The sequence below is a fragment of the Lathyrus oleraceus genome, chromosome 5, assembly GCF_024323335.1.
Source record: "Lathyrus oleraceus cultivar Zhongwan6 chromosome 5, CAAS_Psat_ZW6_1.0, whole genome shotgun sequence".
Taxonomy (NCBI): domain Eukaryota; kingdom Viridiplantae; phylum Streptophyta; class Magnoliopsida; order Fabales; family Fabaceae; genus Lathyrus; species Lathyrus oleraceus.
In genome coordinates, this window is record NC_066583.1 from 597621903 (window position 1) to 597640362 (window position 18460).

The window sequence follows — 18460 nt, forward strand, 5'->3', positions numbered from 1 at the left end:
ACATAAATAGAAAGGAAATACCGCATAATATCTGATAAAATGAGATAAATTAAAGTAAATGATAATATAATCTAATTGAATTAAGTCCTAAAATGTGATATAATTTCATGTTATCAAACTCCCCCATACTTAGATCTTTGCTTGTCCTCAAGCAAAATACAGTATAGAAATCGTTTTAAAAATTTAGCCAGATGAAATTTCAAAACACACATCAATTCGTAATAGGTTGCAATTGGATTTTGTTTAGAAGCGACTTGAGTTAAATCTTGATATCAACAACTACCGTCACAACCTAGATAACCCTGCCTTGTGCAAATCAGTTCAAGTACTGCTATTATAGCTATCCTGGTTCCCTTATTCTTATTTCACCCGTTTTCATTCTAGCGAAATCACATTAAGCCCTTTATCTTTTCGCGCACATAGTGGAGTAACCGGTTAGTGATTATGATCCCCCTTTTAGCTAGAAGTTCTGGTACATAAGTCGGATAACTTCGTTATTCAGTCCAATGCAAATTGCGGGGGATCGAACCGTAGTCCGCCCTACCGAGTTCAGTACCAGATACCTACTGAACCAACTCATAATGGATCTTTTATATTGTGTTTTTGTATGATCTGCAACCTTTAGATTAAATGATCTGGTAAGGATCACCTAATTTAATTAGTGCATTTCCTGATATATTTATATATATATATATATATATATATATATATATATATATATATATATATATATATATATATATATATATATATATATATATATATATTTATATATATATATATATTTTTTTTCTCGTTACTTTGGGAATCATCCACTTATATTCATCGGCTCTCCACGTAGTTTGCTATTAAGATGGTGCTGACTTCTCGTATAAACTACTTGGGGTTACTATAAAACTAAAAGTTCAAGGAATCGGTATAATAGGTACTTATCCTGATCTAACATGTTGAGGTTCTCAGAGCGTTGTTATGGTAATGATTTTGTTTTGATTTCACTCAAGTTTTATAAAATAAGCAACCTTTATACTTATTTGGTGTGTTAAATTTTTGTTATGGCTCAAGAAAATTGAGGGGAATAGATAATACGAATTTTATTCACACTCGGGACTTAACTTAAAATAATAGATTTTTTTTTTTTTTTAATAGTAATTAAAATAACAATGGAGGGAAAGGTACATACTTGAAGAAATGGAAATAGAAAGAACATGGTTTCCCCCCCATACTTAAACTAAACATTGTCCCCAATGTTTTAAGGAAATGAAATACAATATGGAAAGGAAAGAGAAACTACAATTAAGGTTGTCTTCCGCCTCTGGTTCTTGGACCTGGTGATCTCTGACGTAAGTCTAAGTTGTCGAACCTGCTGAACAACTCAGTAAACCGCTGGTCGGTTATGGCATTTCTAGCATCCTGTTGTTGTTGCATTTGATGCATTATCTTCATCATCTCGACATTCTGTGCCTGCATACCCTCAATAGCATCTATGATGTCGTCGTTGGTTGCAGGCCTTCTTCATCGACGACGTTGGGAGGAGGAGCCAGTTGCATTGCCGGAAGGGTTGAGCGGGACTGACTGTTGTGTAGGCGGACGATCACCTTGCTCCATTGCTTCAAACTCGTCTGTGTGCGGGTTTGTTTGTGAAGGCTCGGTGGCTTCGGGAGCGTTTAGATCATAGAGGTGGCGGTCGGGGTTTGTGACATCAGTTAGGGCGATATTTGGTAGAACAACGCTTGGGACTGCCTGGTTGTTCACCATAAGATAATATCCTCCGCCTACTCTGTTCTTAATCAGGCGGCTGGATCGACAGTAGCTGATATCCATAGATAGGGGAGGTAGAGATTCTAAAGTTTGGAGTTTATCCCCTAGGTTTAGGCCAAGTGCTATGGTGGTGATTAATCCACCAATTATAAAAGGTTGCCGGCCTCTAGCACATAAGGTGCGGATATGATGAAATAGAAAGGAGGCGGCGTTTACCTGAGTATCTGGTTCGAAGACGCACTGGAGGAAGAATAGCTCCTTTGAGTTGACCTTGCTGTTGTTTGGTCTTCCAAAAACTGTGTTTTGCAAGATGCGGATAAAGTACCGGATAGTGGGGTTATGTATATGGGAGAGAAGGAGCTCTTCCCAGTTGTAGGTATCTATACCGGAAATTTTCTTAAAAAGGCCGAAAACGCCAACTGTGTTCCAGTTTGAGTGTGGAGGGATTCTGGGGTGTAGCAGACCTTCTATGGGGAATTGTAGCATGGTACTCAATTGGTTTTGGGTTAAGGAGTACTCGGTGTTAAACATACGGAAGGTTGCGGTACCGGTTAAAAATTCGTCTTCACCGGCGGGAGTGGTGTAGTCGTATGAACTTAAGAATTCTAAGGTTAGGGATGGGTAGGTGGGTTGATTATGAGTGCAAAGGAAGGTTAAGTTGGCTTGACGGAGCATCCATTCGATACCTTGGAGTAATCCTAATTGTTGTAAACAAGTTAAATCGGGGTACCTGGTGGAAACGACGCCTCGCTGTTGGAAACGCTCGAATTGCTCCCTTTGATAATTTTCATCTTCGGATCGGAAGATGATATTTCCAAAATTCTGATTTCCCGCCATTGTGATGAATGAATTTTTGAAGGGGTGATTTGGAAAGAAAAGAAATGTATTTGATAGGAGAGAATGGTTTGTGGTGAATGAAGGAAGGTTTGGTGGGTATTTATAGGAGAAGAATTTGGAAGTTGGAAAGAAGAAGTGGTTGAAAAGTAATTAAGTGTGGTTGAATGGAAATTAATGGGGAAGGTAGAAAGTAAAAAAAAAAAAGAAAAAAAAAAAAGAAAAGAAAGTGTAACGTTCGTCTCCAACGGCTCCTTAACGTTCACTAGTCTGAAGGGTGTTACGCTCGTCACAGGGGTGTGACGTTCGTAACGGGCACTTGGCGTGCCGTCCGTTATGGATTTGTGTGACGCTCGTCACACATTCCATTTTGGCAAGGTTTCAGTAGCGTTTCACAGAATCACTTTGGTAAAGGATTTAATTTTTGTTATTTATTTTGTTTTGTTTTGCTTATGATTGGTTTATTCTGCAATTTAATTTATTGTGCACGCTTAATCTGCTTTGTATAATAATAATTCATAGGTAGCAACAGTAGAGCATAATAGCTATTGCATAATAAAATTAAATAAACAACTTCAATAAAATGATCATAATGTAATACAGGAAAGGAAAACAATGAAATGAAAGAGAAATAAATGTGAACATGAATTCAAATAACATTAATAAATAATCTAACTTAAAACTAAATAACTTAGAAAAATAACTAAATTCTATCCCTCTGTACGATCTCTGGCCGGAGGAGCAAAAGAGTTAACATGATGTAGCAACTCGTGAAACTGATTCGTCATACTGCTCATGTATCCTAGAACTTCGTGTCTCATGTTAGTAAATTCTCCTCTGAGGGCATCTTGTTCTGACATCAAAGCTTCAATGGCGGTGTTATAATCAGTTCCGGGCATATGATGCCGGAGGTCGGATATGGCTGATTCTTCGGTCTGAACAGGCTGAGGAGGAGGGTCAATCTCATAATACCCGGATGGTGTCTGAGGGTCAGATTCAGCATGAGGGATCTGGTCATCATAAGTCTCATAGTCATCACAAATCTCATAATCCTGGATGGATTCAGTGGATCTAGAAGGAGAGGGAGTTTCGTTCAGGTTGTAGAGCCAGTTACTGCGGTTATGAACACTAGTCCTGGGATCAGGCATGGTGAATAGGCAAAGAACTTGGTTATTAATTATAAGCTCAAACTCATCAATCCCAAGGTTTGCTATAAACATAGTGTTGAAGAGGAAGGGTATACTCATAGTAGTAATGCCACAAAAAGGGCTTAGGCCAAGCATAGGCTGACGTAGTCCAATAGCATTACCTATCATAGTTATCAAACCGCCTATTCTAATGGGTGCTCGCTCATCCTGGATAAGGTGGTCCAAATTAGCTAACATAAAAGTGGCACCGTTTACTGGACGGTTCTGGGAAGCACAAAATATGATGAAGAGTTCATCACGTGAAACTGAAGTACTATTTGGCTTCTTCCCAAATAAAGTGTGGGTCAGGATCTTATGGAAATAGCGAAAGGCCGGGTTGTGTATGTTTCCAGAGAGAAACTCATGTTCTTCGGGCTCATCATTTCCAGTCAGCTTACCCCAAAAGTGTTCAAGTTCTCTATGTTCAAAAAGTTCTTCCTGGCTTACTGTGAATGTGTCAAAGGAGGTAGGAAAACCCAAAAGATTGGTAAAGTCTCTAATATTAAATTGGTACTCCATATTGAACATTCTGAACTGGATAAAACCTCTGCTAATTCCTTTTCCATGGCTGGGTAGATAGATTAATGAGCTAAGGAATTCTAGTGTGAGTCTCCGGTAGGTGGTGAAATGTCTCAGGATAGGGGATGTCTCCCATCCTATCTGGTTCAGCAAATACAGGACACTCTGTCTAAGTCCAAGGGCAGTCATAGCCCAATCATCAGCATATAAACTAGGTAGCATCTCTCTAGTGGCTAGTTCTTCAAACTTTTGTTTCTGAGCCATTCCTCTGAATTTGATACTCATACGATCAAAATGTCCCATCTGGTTAGTGTTAGCTAGGGAAAAGAAAACATGAGTTTTAGTCAGGATTTGGCCAAATGCCGAAAGAGGAAAAAATTATTATTATATATATATTTTTTTTTTCTTTTGAATTAAAATAAATCAGGAATTAATACTAAACAGAAATTAAAAGAATAATTTAGGAAAAAAAAATAGGAAAATGATAATAATAGAATAAGAAAATAATTGTGGGTTGTCTCCCACTAAGCGCTTTGTTTAAATGTCGCAAGCTCGACAAAGAAACTGTTAAGTATGGTCTATAGGTCCTGGGGGCATTTCGTCTAAGTGTAGGATTTGCGAATCTCCATTGGTTTCCGCATAATGATAGTGTTTTAGACGTTGTCCGTTTACGGTAAACGGTTCTGTGGATTTGCCTTTAATTTCTATTGCTCCACTGGGGAAGATGTTAGTGATATGGAAAGGTCCTGACCATCTGGATCGTAGTTTTCCCGGGAATAACTTTAGTCTAGAGTTAAATAAAAGGACTGCGTCGCCTTGCTTGAAGATTTTCCTTGATATACGCTTGTCATGCCATTGTTTTGTTCTTTCTTTATAGATTCTGGCATTTTCATAGGCGTCTCTTCTGAGTTCTTCTAATTCGTTTATGTCAAGGATTCTCTTTTCACCGGCGGCTTTATAGTTTAGATTCAGATTTCTAATAGCCCAATAGGCTTTATGTTCTAATTCTACCGGGAGGTGACAGGATTTTCCATAAATGAGCTTAAATGGGGTCGTCCCTATGGGGGTTTTATAAGCAGTTCGGTATGCCCATAAAGCTTCTGGTAATTTCAATGACCAATCTTTCCTTGAAGTGGCGACCGTTTTTTCTAGTATTTGCTTGATTTCTCTGTTAGATACTTCCACTTGTCCACTGGTTTGAGGGTGGTAAGGTGTCGCTATCCTATGTCTCACTCCATATTTAAATAGTAATTTTTCGAGTACCTTGGATATAAAGTGCGATCCACCATCACTGACTACTATTCTTGGGATGCCAAATCTCGGAAATATTATATTCTTAAAGAGTCTAGTTACTACTCGGGTGTCGTTTGTTGGGGAGGCTACAGCTTCGATCCATTTTGATACGTAGTCAACTGCCACGAGTATGTATTTGTTACCGAAAGAGGATGGAAAAGGTCCCATGAAGTCTATTCCCCACACGTCAAAGATCTCTACTTCCAAAATACCTTTTTGTGGCATCTCGTCACGTCTAGATATGTTTCCCGTGCGTTGACATCTGTCACATTCCTTAATAGCCGCATGTACGTCCTTCCATATAGTTGGCCAATAAAAGCCGGCTTGTAGGATTTTAGAGCAGGTCTTGGATGTACTTGTGTGTCCACCATAAGGAGCGGAGTGGCAGTGTTGGATTATATTTTCTACCTCTTCTTCGGGTATACATCGACGGAAAATACCATCGGGGCCTCTTTTGAAAAGTAAGGGATCATCCCAGTAATAGTGTTTTATGTCGTAGAAGAATCGTTTCTTCTGCTGGTAAGATAAAGTAGGTGGGACTATTCCGGCAGCTAAATAATTGACGAGATCAGCGTACCATGGTGTGGCAGATATAGCTAAGGTGGTTTCTACTTGCATGTCGGAGTTGTTCTCTTCCAAAGTAGCTATAAGTTTGTCATACGAGAAATCATCATTAATTGATGTTCTTTCCGGTTCAAGGTTCTCAAGTCTGGAGAGGTGGTCAGCTACTACGTTTTCAGTTCCTTTCTTGTCCTTGATTTCTAAGTCGAATTCTTGTAGCAACAAGATCCATCTTAGGAGTCTAGGTTTAGCATCCTTTTTTGTTAAAAGGTACTTGATAGCAGCGTGATCAGTGTAAACTATTATTTTAGCTCCAACCAAGTAAGAACGAAATTTATCTAGCGCAAATACCACTGCTAGGAGTTCTTTCTCGGTAGTGGCGTAATTCATTTGTGCTTCATCCAGGGTTCTGCTTGCGTGATATATAACGTGAAGCTTTTTATCCTTTCGTTGTCCTAAAACAGCACCTACAGCATAATCGCTGGCATCACACATTATTTCGAATGGTTCATTCCAGTCTGGTGTCTGCATTATGGGTGCGGAGATCAATGCTTGCTTAAGCGTTTGAAATGCTTTTAAACAGTTATCGTTGAATATGAATTCAGCATCTTTCATCAACAGTCCGGTTAAAGGTTTAGTTATCTTAGAGAAGTCTTTGATGAATCGTCGGTAAAAACCGGCGTGTCCTAAAAAGCTTCGTACTTCTCTCACGGTTCTTGGGGGTTGAAGATTTTCGATTACCTCTATTTTGGCCTTGTCTACTTCAATTCCTCTGTTCGAGATGATGTGTCCTAAGACAATTCCTTCTTGTACCATAAAGTGGCACTTTTCCCAATTAAGTACTAAGTTTACTTTTACACATCGCTCAAGAACTCTTTCCAGGTTTTCAAGGCATTCTTCGAAACTTTGTCCGTATACAGAAAAGTCATCCATAAATACTTCCATGATGTTTTCGAGAAAGTCGGCGAAAATTGCCATGATGCATCTTTGAAAGGTTGCAGGGGCATTACACAGACCAAACGGCATTCGTCTATAAGCGAAGGTACCAAAAGGGCATGTGAACGTTGTCTTTTCTTGGTCATCAGGGTGAATTGGTATTTGAAAGAAGCCTGAATAACCGTCTAGATAACAGAAATGTGAATGTTTTGCTAATCGTTCTAACATTTGGTCAATGAATGGTAAAGGGAAATGATCTTTTCGGGTTGCTTTGTTTAGTTTCCTATAATCAATGCACATTCTCCATCCTGATTCGATTCGTTTAGTTATAGTTTCCCCTTTTTCGTTTTCAATAACGGTTATGCCTCCTTTCTTTGGTACAACGTGCACAGGACTAACCCATTTGCTATCAGATATAGGATATATAATACCTGCTTCCAATAACTTGGTTATTTCCTTCTTTACTACCTTACTCAGGATCGGATTTAGTCTTCTCTGGTATTCCCTAGAGGTTTTACAGTCTTCTTCTAACATGATGCGGTGCATACAAATAGAAGGACTTATTCCTTTAAGATCGGTGATGTGGTACCCTAGTGCGGTTGGATACTTCCTTAAGATATGTAGGAGTTTTTCTGTTTCGAGTCTTCCTAGGTCTGCATTAACTATCACAGGTCGTTCAAGTTCTAAGTCTAGGAATTCATATCTCAGATTTTTGGGAAGTGTTTTCAGGTCAGGGGTTGGTTTGTTAAGACATTGCGTAGGATCCGGTGTTATTGCTAAACATTGGTTAGATCTATCTTCTACAAGGCAGTCAGATGATTTGTCTTCTTCTAACTCTGCTTCTTTTATGCATTCATCGATGATATCCATGAAGTAACATGTATCTTCTATTGCAGGTGCTTTCAAGAATTGGGAAAGAATGAATTCAATTTTCTCTTCACCTACTTCGAAGGTGAGTCGTCCTCGTTTTACGTCTATGATTGCACCGGCAGTTGCTAAGAATGGTCTTCCCAGTATAATGGGTGTAATATCATCTTCTCTAATGTCCATAATTGTAAAATCAGTGGGAATGTAGAATTGACCTATGCGTACGGGAACGTTTTCAAGGATTCCTACAGGATATTTGATGGAACGATCTGCTAGTTGCACAGACATTTTGGTTGGTCTTAATTCTCCCATTTCCAGTTTCTTACATATGGATAAAGGCATAACGCTAATTCCGGCTCATAAATCGCATAAGGCTTTGTCAATGACAAATTTTCCTATGTGACAGGGTATAGAGAAACTACCTGGATCCTTGAGTTTAGGGGGCATGTTTTGGATTATAGCGCTACATTCGGCAGGGAGTGTAACGGTTTCGCTATCCTCAAGTTTCCTCTTATTAGAAAGGATTTCTTTTAAGAATTTAGCATATGAGGGCATCTGCGTAATAGCTTCGGTGAACGGAATTGTAACGTTTAATTGTTTAAGGAGATCAACAAATTTTCTAAATTGGCCCGCATCTTTGGTTTTAACAAGCCTTTGAGGGTAAGGTATAGGTGGTTTGTAAGGTGGTGGAGGTACATAAGGTTCCTTCTTTTCTAGGGTTTCCTTATTACTCTCTTCCTTTTCCTTAGGTTCACTTCCCTCAGTTGATTTCTTAGGGTTTTGGTTTTCTATCCTTGGATCAGACGGTCCTTCCACTTCCGTTCCACTTCTTAATATAATTGCATGAGCGTGGCTTCTCGGGTTAGGTTGGGGCTGTCCAGGGAATGTACCAGTTGGGGCAGCAGTAGGTGCTTGTTGTTGGGCTACTTATGATATTTGTGTTTCCAGCATTTTGTTATGGGTAGCCAAGGCATCTACTTTGCTTGCTAGTTGTTTAAGTTGTTCGCCAGTGTGTACATTCTGGTTTAAGAAATCTTTATTGGTTTGTTGTTGGGAAGCTATAAAGTTTTCCATCATGATTTCCAAGTTGGATTTCCTAGGGGCGTTATTGTTAGGCATGGATGGGTTCGGTTTCTGATATCCCGGAGGTATAGCTGGGGCTTGATTTGGAGACTGTCCAGGTGCGTACAAAACGTTATTGCTCTTATATGAAAAATTTGGATGGTTCTTCCAATTTGAGTTATAGGTGTTCGAATAGGGGCTTCCTTGAGCATTGTTTACTTGCTCTGCTTGGATTCCTGTCAAGAGTTGACAGTCCGTAGGAGTGTGGCCTTGGATTCCACAGACCTCGCAATTCTGAGTTATAGCAACCACGGCGGCTGGGGGTGATACGTTTAAACTTTCAATTTTCTGGACCAGAGCATCCACTTTTGCGTTAACGTGATCAAGGTTACTTATCTCATACATGCCAGTTTTCGTTTGAGGTTTTTCCACCGTTGTTCGTTCGGTTCCCCACTGATAGTGGTTTTGGGCCATGCTCTCGATAAGCTGGTAAGCATCAGCATAAGGTTTGTTCATTAATGCACCACCTGCAGCGGCGTCTATTGTTAACCTTGTGTTGTATAAGAGACCATTATAAAATGTGTGAATTACTAACCAGTCTTCCAAACCATGGTGTGGGCAAAGTCTCATCATGTCTTTGTATCTTTCCCATGCTTCGAAAAGAGACTCGTTGTCTTTCTGTTTAAATCCGTTTATCTGGGCTCTTAACATAGCTGTTTTGCTTGGCGGAAAGTATCGGGCAAGAAAAACTTTCTTCAACTCGTTCCATGTGGTGACTGAGTTGGAAGGGAGAGATTGAAGCCATCTTCTAGCGCTATCTCTTAATGAGAAAGGAAAAAGACGAAGTCGAATTGCCTCTGAAGTGACACCATTAGCTTTAACAGTATCAGCGTATTGGACAAATACGGATAAATGTAGGTTTGGATCCTCGGTAGGATTTCCAGAGAATTGGTTCTGTTGCACTGCCTGCAACAGCGAAGGTTTAAGTTCGAAGTTGTTTGCTTCGATTGCGGGCGGAGCAATACTTGAATGCGGCTCATCTTGCGATGGAGCGGCGTAATCTCTAAGAGCACGAGCTGGTTCTGCCATCTCGGTTATCGAAGGAAAAAGGTTTTTGAAATCAGGAAGTTCTATAGGAGGGAGATTGTTTGCAGCACGATATTCCCGAATTTGTCGTAAGACTCGGAGATATAGTTCGATATCGTTGATTCGTAAATAGAGCGGTTCGCCTTGTGAGCGAGTGCGTGGCATACAAATCAACGAAAGAAAGAATAGAAGAAAAGAGAAACCTTAGTCTCTACAGTGTAACGGAAGAGTTACGATATCGATTAAATAGAAGTCCCCGGCAACGGCGCCAAAAACTTGATCGCTCGACTTTATCAGTCGAAATTGGGGTACAAACTGCAAGTGCACAGTTCTATCGCGTAGTTTTAAAAGATATCGATCCCACAGGGACTTATGAATCGATATACCGTTATCTAAGGTTACTTCGTAAAGCTAAGGTGAATAATGGTTGATTGTTTGGGGGCGAAGCTAAAAACTAAACTAAGATCTAGATTAAATATTAATAAATCGGATATCGGTATGTAGTTCGTCGTAATTAGGGAATCAATTCTTTGTCGGTTTCTTGGTTTTAAAATAAATCGTTTCAGTTAACTTTATTGATTAAAGGTTTTATCTCAAACTCTCGCTCTGTTGAATAAACCATGATTTTATGTTAATGTAGCTGTCACTTATAATTAAGTCAAAAACCACTTTTTGAAAGCAATAAAGTTGCAGAAACTCTTTTTAAGAAAACACTGACCGTTTTAAACACCCTTATCTCAAACTCTCGCTCTGTTGACTTAGGTTATACAATTAAACCCGAATGCTTAACTCTCGTCCTCACATTCAATCTTTAAGAATACTTTTTGGAAAAGGTCAGAATTTAATTAACTCTAAAACTTGCTCTCGCCCTGATCTAGAATTAATGCCTAATTTACACTGTCCAGTTAAAACCTCAAACTCTCGCTCTATTGATTTTAACTTCTTTATGTCTTTTACTTTTGTAAAAAATTCTTGTTATTAAACCTGTAAATTGAGACCGTAAAAAGATTGATTTTACTTTTAAATTTAATTAGACCGACTTAGTCTTGATCCCTTATTCCGCTTACTTTACATACCGATATCTAGGCAAATTAGCCAGACATACTAAACAGACAAAAATACATATCATGCATAAACAGACTCATCCCAGGCAGATAATATAAATAATTAATAAAACAAAGCATTAAATAATGATTAAAGAACCTGAATGCGTTAAACAATAGTCTTGAACACTCCACCACAAGCCGGTAGGATTTGTTCTCGGATTCTTCAATTAAACAATAACTTAAACCAAGGAAAAATAAAAAAAAACTAGATTCTAACGTAAGGTTAGATCCGGTAAAAGTTGCACAATAGTTTCCGGTGTAGAAACTATTGTGCGAAAAGAATTAATTGAATGCTAGCAAAGAAAATAGAATTGCAAAAAGGTAAAACAATAAAAATTCTGCAAAGTAATACTATAAAAATATAAGCCTAAACTGCTGGAAGAAAAAAAATGAGAGAACGGCAAAAGGCGTGGAAAATCTCTGAACCCAGAGCTTTCCCAATTAGCTGCTATTTATACTGCTACTTGTGTAACTGCTTTCCAAGGGTTTCCGTATACACGATCTTTTCGTTCCGAGGGTCAAGAGTGGAAATAGCTTTCAACGTGGTCAGTTGCGTTCCTAGTGCCAAAAATATAGGGGAATGGTGTGACGTCCGTCACACCATGTGTGACGCTCGTCACAGGAGTGTGCTTAGTGTGACGCTCGTCACAACCTTTGTGACGCCCGTCACAGGTACAACGTGCGCTTTCTTTGGGCTGGGCTTGGTCTTTGTTATTTGTTTCCTTTTTATTCCTTTTTACACCTCCTTTTCTTCCCTTTTTCACTTTTGCTTCAAAATGGATACCTGACATAAATAGAAAGGAAATACCGCATAATATCTGATAAAATGAGATAAATTAAAGTAAATGATAATATAATCTAATTGAATTAAGTCCTAAAATGTGATATAATTTCATGTTATCAGTAAGGAAGTTCCCCACGTCGTCCTCGCGTGTGGGTACGTCTCCCTCTCAATTTCAAATGAAATTGAGAACTTTGATTATCAATCATTGCTGAATTCGTTGATACAAGGTTATGATACAAAGACAGAATTCTAAATTCCAAGAACTTCTTCTTGTATGAACCTTCACTTGATCTGAGCACGATCAAGAATTTCCTGCACGAAATTGCAAATAATTCACCGGTTCCACGACCTGCTTGCGAAATCCCCCGATCTCCAAACGCAACGCTGCGGCTGAATCTGTTCTGCAAACGTGACTCACAAACCCTCAAGAACACTCCAGTTCTTGAAGGATAAATCAGTAGGTTTTTCTTCGAAACCCCCTTCAATCTTCAACTCAGCTAGATCCTCGATCGTTCCACTGAAAACCACAGCTAGATCCTTGATCGTACCACTGAACGTTATCTCGATAATCCTTTAATCCAGAGAACAAGAATGGTTATATGTTGATGTTCTTGAAGAAAAGTGATTGAGAAGATGAAGAAGATGAAGTCTCTTTCAGGTTTCTATGTGCTCTCGAACAATTGCTGCTACATTGCTTTTGATCTTGTGTTCAATTGTTTTTCCCTCAAAGAATTCGTGTTCTTACACTGCTGTCACAACATCTCTTATATATGCTGAAAAACAGAAACTGTTAGAGCACAAAACAGATTTATGCATTGATACATGAGAGTATGCATCGATGCATACTGTAAGATAAGTGAGTTTTTGGTGAATTGAATTAAGCATGTATCGATGCATAATTCGTATGTATTGATGCATATGACCTTTCCACTAACATGTATCGATGCCTAATACGTATGCATTGATACACAGGCTGTTTCAACTGATCATGTATCGATGCAAGGATCGTATGGATCGATCCATAGAGCCTTTTGCCTTTCATGTGTTGATACATGACTCGTATGCATCGATGCATACTGAACAAAAAGAGTTTTGTGATATACCACATGCTGTATGGATCGATGCATAGGCTTATGTGTTGATGCATACTGACACAAAATGGATTTTATGTGTTATTTTAAGAGATGTATCAATGTAGGTCTTTATGTACAATTATGCAACAATAGAATGGGATAAAAACACAATAAAAACACAAATGTATCATGTAATGTAATGCACAACCAACATTTGGATGATGATCACACAATTTGCTATCATTCAAAATTAATTCAAAGTAAAGAATTTTCTCACAAACTCCCCCTTTTTGATGATGGCAAATTCTTGGCAAGATGTGTGATACTCCCCCTGAGTTTGTGCATATCTGCATTTTCTCCCCCTTTGTCAACATCAAAAAGAGGAAGAAACAGGTTTATCAAGGTAGCATGTTGTAGCAGGGCATGGCAAAAATATTGATAAAAAGGCTATCATTCACAAAGTAAAGAATCATTCACAAAGAATGACGAATAAGGGCAATAACCATATAGATAAACAGAAATTGAAAAGCATTTAAGGATTCGAACAAGTTTAAGAATTACATAAGCTAAACCATATATTGTGCAACAAAAATAAAAACTTGAGCAATATGAGATGAAATGCAGTGAGATGAAATGATGGTGGGTTAATTGGGATTGTGGCCACCACAGGACTCTTCATCATCTCTGGCAGGATCTCTGTAGCTTGGTGGAGGCGGAGGAGGAGGCATTGTGTCTGGATTTTGGCCCATGAAGGAGTATTGCCTAAATCGGTTCTGAACTTCAATGCTTCTAAATCTGTCCATAATACCAGGATTTTCGCGGCAGTCGTCCATAAAGCCAGACATTTCATTGTAGAAAACTTGGTGCCACTTAACCAAGTCTTGGTGCCAAGAGTGTTGATTCTGATACATCCGTGTATGCTCATCATGCCAGTCACGATGCTCCTGATGCCACTCATTTTGTTGTACATGCCAATACCGTGCCTCTTCATGACGCTCTTTGTTGGCAAGTTCCATTTGTTGAAGCATATGAGTGATATCCGCAGAAGGTGTTGAGGTTGAAGTGCCACCGGAGAACGGAGGAGCCGTAGGTTCAGGCACATAGTTGGTTAGGGACCACCTTCATGGCACCCAATCACCCCAACCGGCATTGGCCTCAGCTGGAGGCACATCTGTTTCAGGCGCATCCTGCATTTCTTCATCAGGCTGATCTTCAACAACATGGATTCGTTCCGAAGGCACGTCAAAGTTGTAGATTCTGGTTTTGGATTTTCTTTCAAAGAAGTAGAAACATTTGCGGTCCTTGTCCCACCGATATCCCATATGCGATAGAGTGGAAGAGTCAAACTCTTGAGCAGCAGATGGAGATAGGAGAGGAACAATAGGTATTTCAACTTTCCAAAACTTAAGAATTTTCATTATTTGATAAGCATAACCTAGAGCCACATTCTTGGAGCTGTCTCGCACGAAAAATAGACGTTTTACAAAGTAGTTTGCCCAATTTAAGAGAACCTTATTTTGTAGAATGTAGAGAAGATGTATGCTTGGCCTATCCAACCGAGAATGTCCACTGTTTGTTGGACACAGAATGTGTGTGATAATCCAGTGAAGAATACACGGAGTTTGCTTAATCATACCGGACGTGACGTGTTCATCCTCATTCAGCGGTCTGTCTATCTTTAGGATAGATGGAGTAAAGTCCTTCATGTCAAATTCAGTATCAAAATGCAGGTCATGCCAGGACTTGACATTCATTGACGGATGCGGAATTTGAAACACCGTTTCCCAATCAGAGGCTTCAAAGGTATATGTTCTGACACCGATAGAACACCGGAACATATAGCCTCTACCAGTTTGTAAGCCAGCATAAAAGGCCCGGATGAAATCCTCATGGTAATCATCCTTTGTAGACAGAAATGACCCAAGTCTTTGTGCATGTAGGAGTTCAACCACCTCATTTAGATGCAGGTGAATAGCATCTGTTTTATCAAAGACATGGGGTTTCATAACTAACCTTGTCTTGAAGGATTCCTCAAATTCAGCAGCAATAGCAGGATGAAGTAAGTCTAAGGCATTTGAAGGAACATCTGGTGGTTGCTGAGAAGTACCGGCTGTTTCCTTTCCTTTTCCTTTTCCTTTTGCTCTGGCTGGAATAGTGCGTGGAGGCATGGTGATGTGAGATTTAGGGTTTTAGAGAGAGTGAAGACGAGGAAGATTAGGGTTAGCCACTGGTTTTGGGGTTTTTGAGGACAGATGATATGAAGTCTTGAGATAGGAAGTGATAGGATTGGCTGATGTGTCGATGCATGAGAGAGAAAAAAATGTATTTAAATCAAATAGCATCAGTATGTGTCGATGCAAATGGCCATGGATCGATGCCTATCATTCACATTTGTTTATAACAGGCCTGTGTATCGATACATGCGATGGATGCATCGATGCATCCTGAACCAGTTCGTTAAAAGAAATTGAAATCCAGAATATAGGGATCGATGCATACATGTTTTGTGTCGATGCATACTGATGCTAAACCAGATTTTAATGAATTTTGATGCAGTATGGATATGCATTATGCACTATGTCATGATGGTTATGCCCAAGAAAGATTCATAAGTCAGATTTTTAATGTGCAAGCAATATAGGCAAACAATATATGCAATCAAATTTATATCAACGAGAGTAAGAACATCTGTTCTAACATACACAACCACTTAGCAGTAAGAGAATTGTAGAAAGGATTGATATTACCTCTGTTGGCGTAATCTTGTGATGGATAAGTGTCATCTAAAACGAATCTTATTAACCAAGGTGAGGCATAATATAATTAAGAGGCAACATGCTTAAGACATCAAATGAGAAAGATCTAAGATCCCTAATTCACGACGAATGTTGAAGAAAGGTTCTGTTGCCAAAGGTTTAGTGAAAATATCAGCAAGCTGATTTTTGGAGTCAACGTGCTCAAATACAACGTCTTCTTTTTCAACATGGTCGCAAAGAAAGTGATGTCTAATCTCTATGTGTTTAGTGCGTGAGTATAAAACAGGGTTTTTAGTAAGGTTTATGGCACTAGTGTTGTCACATTTTATAGGAATACGTTTGAGTTGAATGTTGAAGTCTTGTAGTTGCTGCTTCAGCCATAAAATCTGAGCGCAACAACTACCGGCTGCAACGTATTCTGCCTCTGCAGTTGACAAAGCCACAGAAACCTGCTTTTTGCTATGCCAACTTACCAAGGAATTTGAAAACAGGTGACATGTACCACTTGTGTTTTTCCTATCTGATTTGCAGCCAGCAAAATCAGAATCGGAGTACCCTACTAAACTACAATCACTTCCTTTGGAATACCAAAGCCCATATTTAGGTGTTCCGTGAAGATATCTAAATATGCGCTTCACCGCTTTTAGGTGCGATTCCTTAGGATTTGATTGATAGCGTGCACACATACAAACACTAAACATGATGTCAGGTCTAGAAGCAGAAAGATACAAGAGAGATCCAATCATACCTCTGAACTTTTTGACATCTACACACTTACCATGCTCATCCTTATCTAGATTTCCGTTAGTAGGCATTGGGGTGTCAATTGATTTTGAGTCATTCATTCCAAAGCGCTTGAGTAGTTCTCTGCAGTATTTTGTTTGACATACTGTTGTACCTTCATCAAGTTGCTTTATTTGCAGTCCTAGGAAGTAGTTCAGCTCCCCCATTAGACTCATCTCAAATTCACCCTGCATAACCTTAGAAAATTCTTCGACCAAGTGTATGTTAGTTGAACCAAATATTATATCGTCGACATAAACTTGAACTAAAAGAATGTGCTTCCCTTTGTGTTTAATAAAGAGAGTATTGTCCACCTTACCTCTTGAATATCCATGATCAATTAGGAATTTGCTAAGCCTTTCATACCAAACTCGAGGGGCTTGTTTAAGACCATACAAAGCTCGTTTTAATTTGTAAACATGATCTGGATTTTCAGCATTTTCAAAACCAGGAGGTTGTGAAACATATACTTCTTCATTTATGACACCATTAAGAAAAGCACTTTTTACGTCCATTTGGTAAAGCTTAAAATCCTTAGAACACGCATAGGCAAGCAAAAGACGTATAGCTTCAAGGCGAGCAACTGGAGCATAAGTTTCCTCATAGTCTATGCCCTCCTCTTGGTTATACCCTTGTGCTACTAAACGTGCCTTGTTCCTAGTAATCACTCCGTTTTCATCAAGCTTATTTCTAAAAACCCACTTAGTGCCTATGATATGATGATCTCGTGGACGAGGGACAAGTTCCCAAACGTCATTTCTTTTAAATTGATTAAGCTCTTCTTGCATGGCCATTAGCCAAAATTCATCAATCAAGGCCTCTTTGGCATTTTTAGGTTCTACTTGTGAAACAAACGCGAAGTGAGAACAAAAATTACTTATCTTAGAACGGGTCATTACTCCCTTTGAAATGTCTCCCAAGATGTTGTCAATGGGATGGTCTTTTGAGGATTTCCAAGCTGTTGGAAGATCCTTCACTTCAGCTGTCTTTTCTTCCTCATTTTCTTCATGACTAGTATCTTCATTCTTCTCATGGGCAGCTGTTTTGGACTGATCAGTTTCCTCAACAGCTTCCTTGAGTATGTCTTCTGTAGATACATCTGCGTCATCAAAAGAAATACCTTTTTCGACATTTTTCGAATAAGACTCATCAAAAGAAACATGAACAGATTCTTCAACAGTAAGTAAACGCTTATTATACACTCTATATGCTTTACTTGACAGTGAGTAACCAAGAAAGATACCTTCATCCGCTTTTGCATCAAACTTCCCAATATTTTCCTTACCGTTATTCAAAACAAAACACTTACAACCGAATACGTGAAGATGTGACAAGTTTGGTTTTCTTCCTTTCAAAAGTTCATAAGGAGTTTTATTTAAAATAGGGCGAATTAAGATTCTGTTTAAAACATAACAGGCTGTGCTGACAGCATCAGCCCAAAAGTATTTTGGTAATCCACCCTCATTAAGCATTGTTCTTGCCAACTCCTCTAAAACACGATTTTTACGCTCCACAACGTCATTTTGGTGTGGAGTTCGAGGAGCTGAAAAATTATGCTCAATACCATACTTGTCACAGAACTTCTCAAAGTGATAATTTTGAAACTCACCACCATGATCGCTACGAATTGTAACTATTTTGGAATTCATTTTGTTTTGGGACAGATTTGCAAAATTCTTAAAAGCAGAAAAAGTTTCATCTTTGCTATGAAGGAATATAGTCCAAGTAAATCTAGAGTAGTCATCAACTATTACAAAGCCATAGTAATTTCCACCTAGGCTCTTTGTCCTAGAAGGTCCAAAGAGATCCAAATGGAGAAGCTCAAGGGGTCGTGAAGTTGAAATTACGTTTTTAG

The 18460-nt window shown here is 39.0% G+C and overlaps 1 pseudogene; it reads left to right on the forward strand.

Annotated features, from left to right (window-relative positions):
- The first annotated feature begins 9621 nt into the window (after positions 1-9621).
- LOC127089328 (uncharacterized) lies at positions 9622-9721 on the forward strand (annotated as a pseudogene).
- The last annotated feature ends 8739 nt before the right edge of the window (positions 9722-18460 follow it).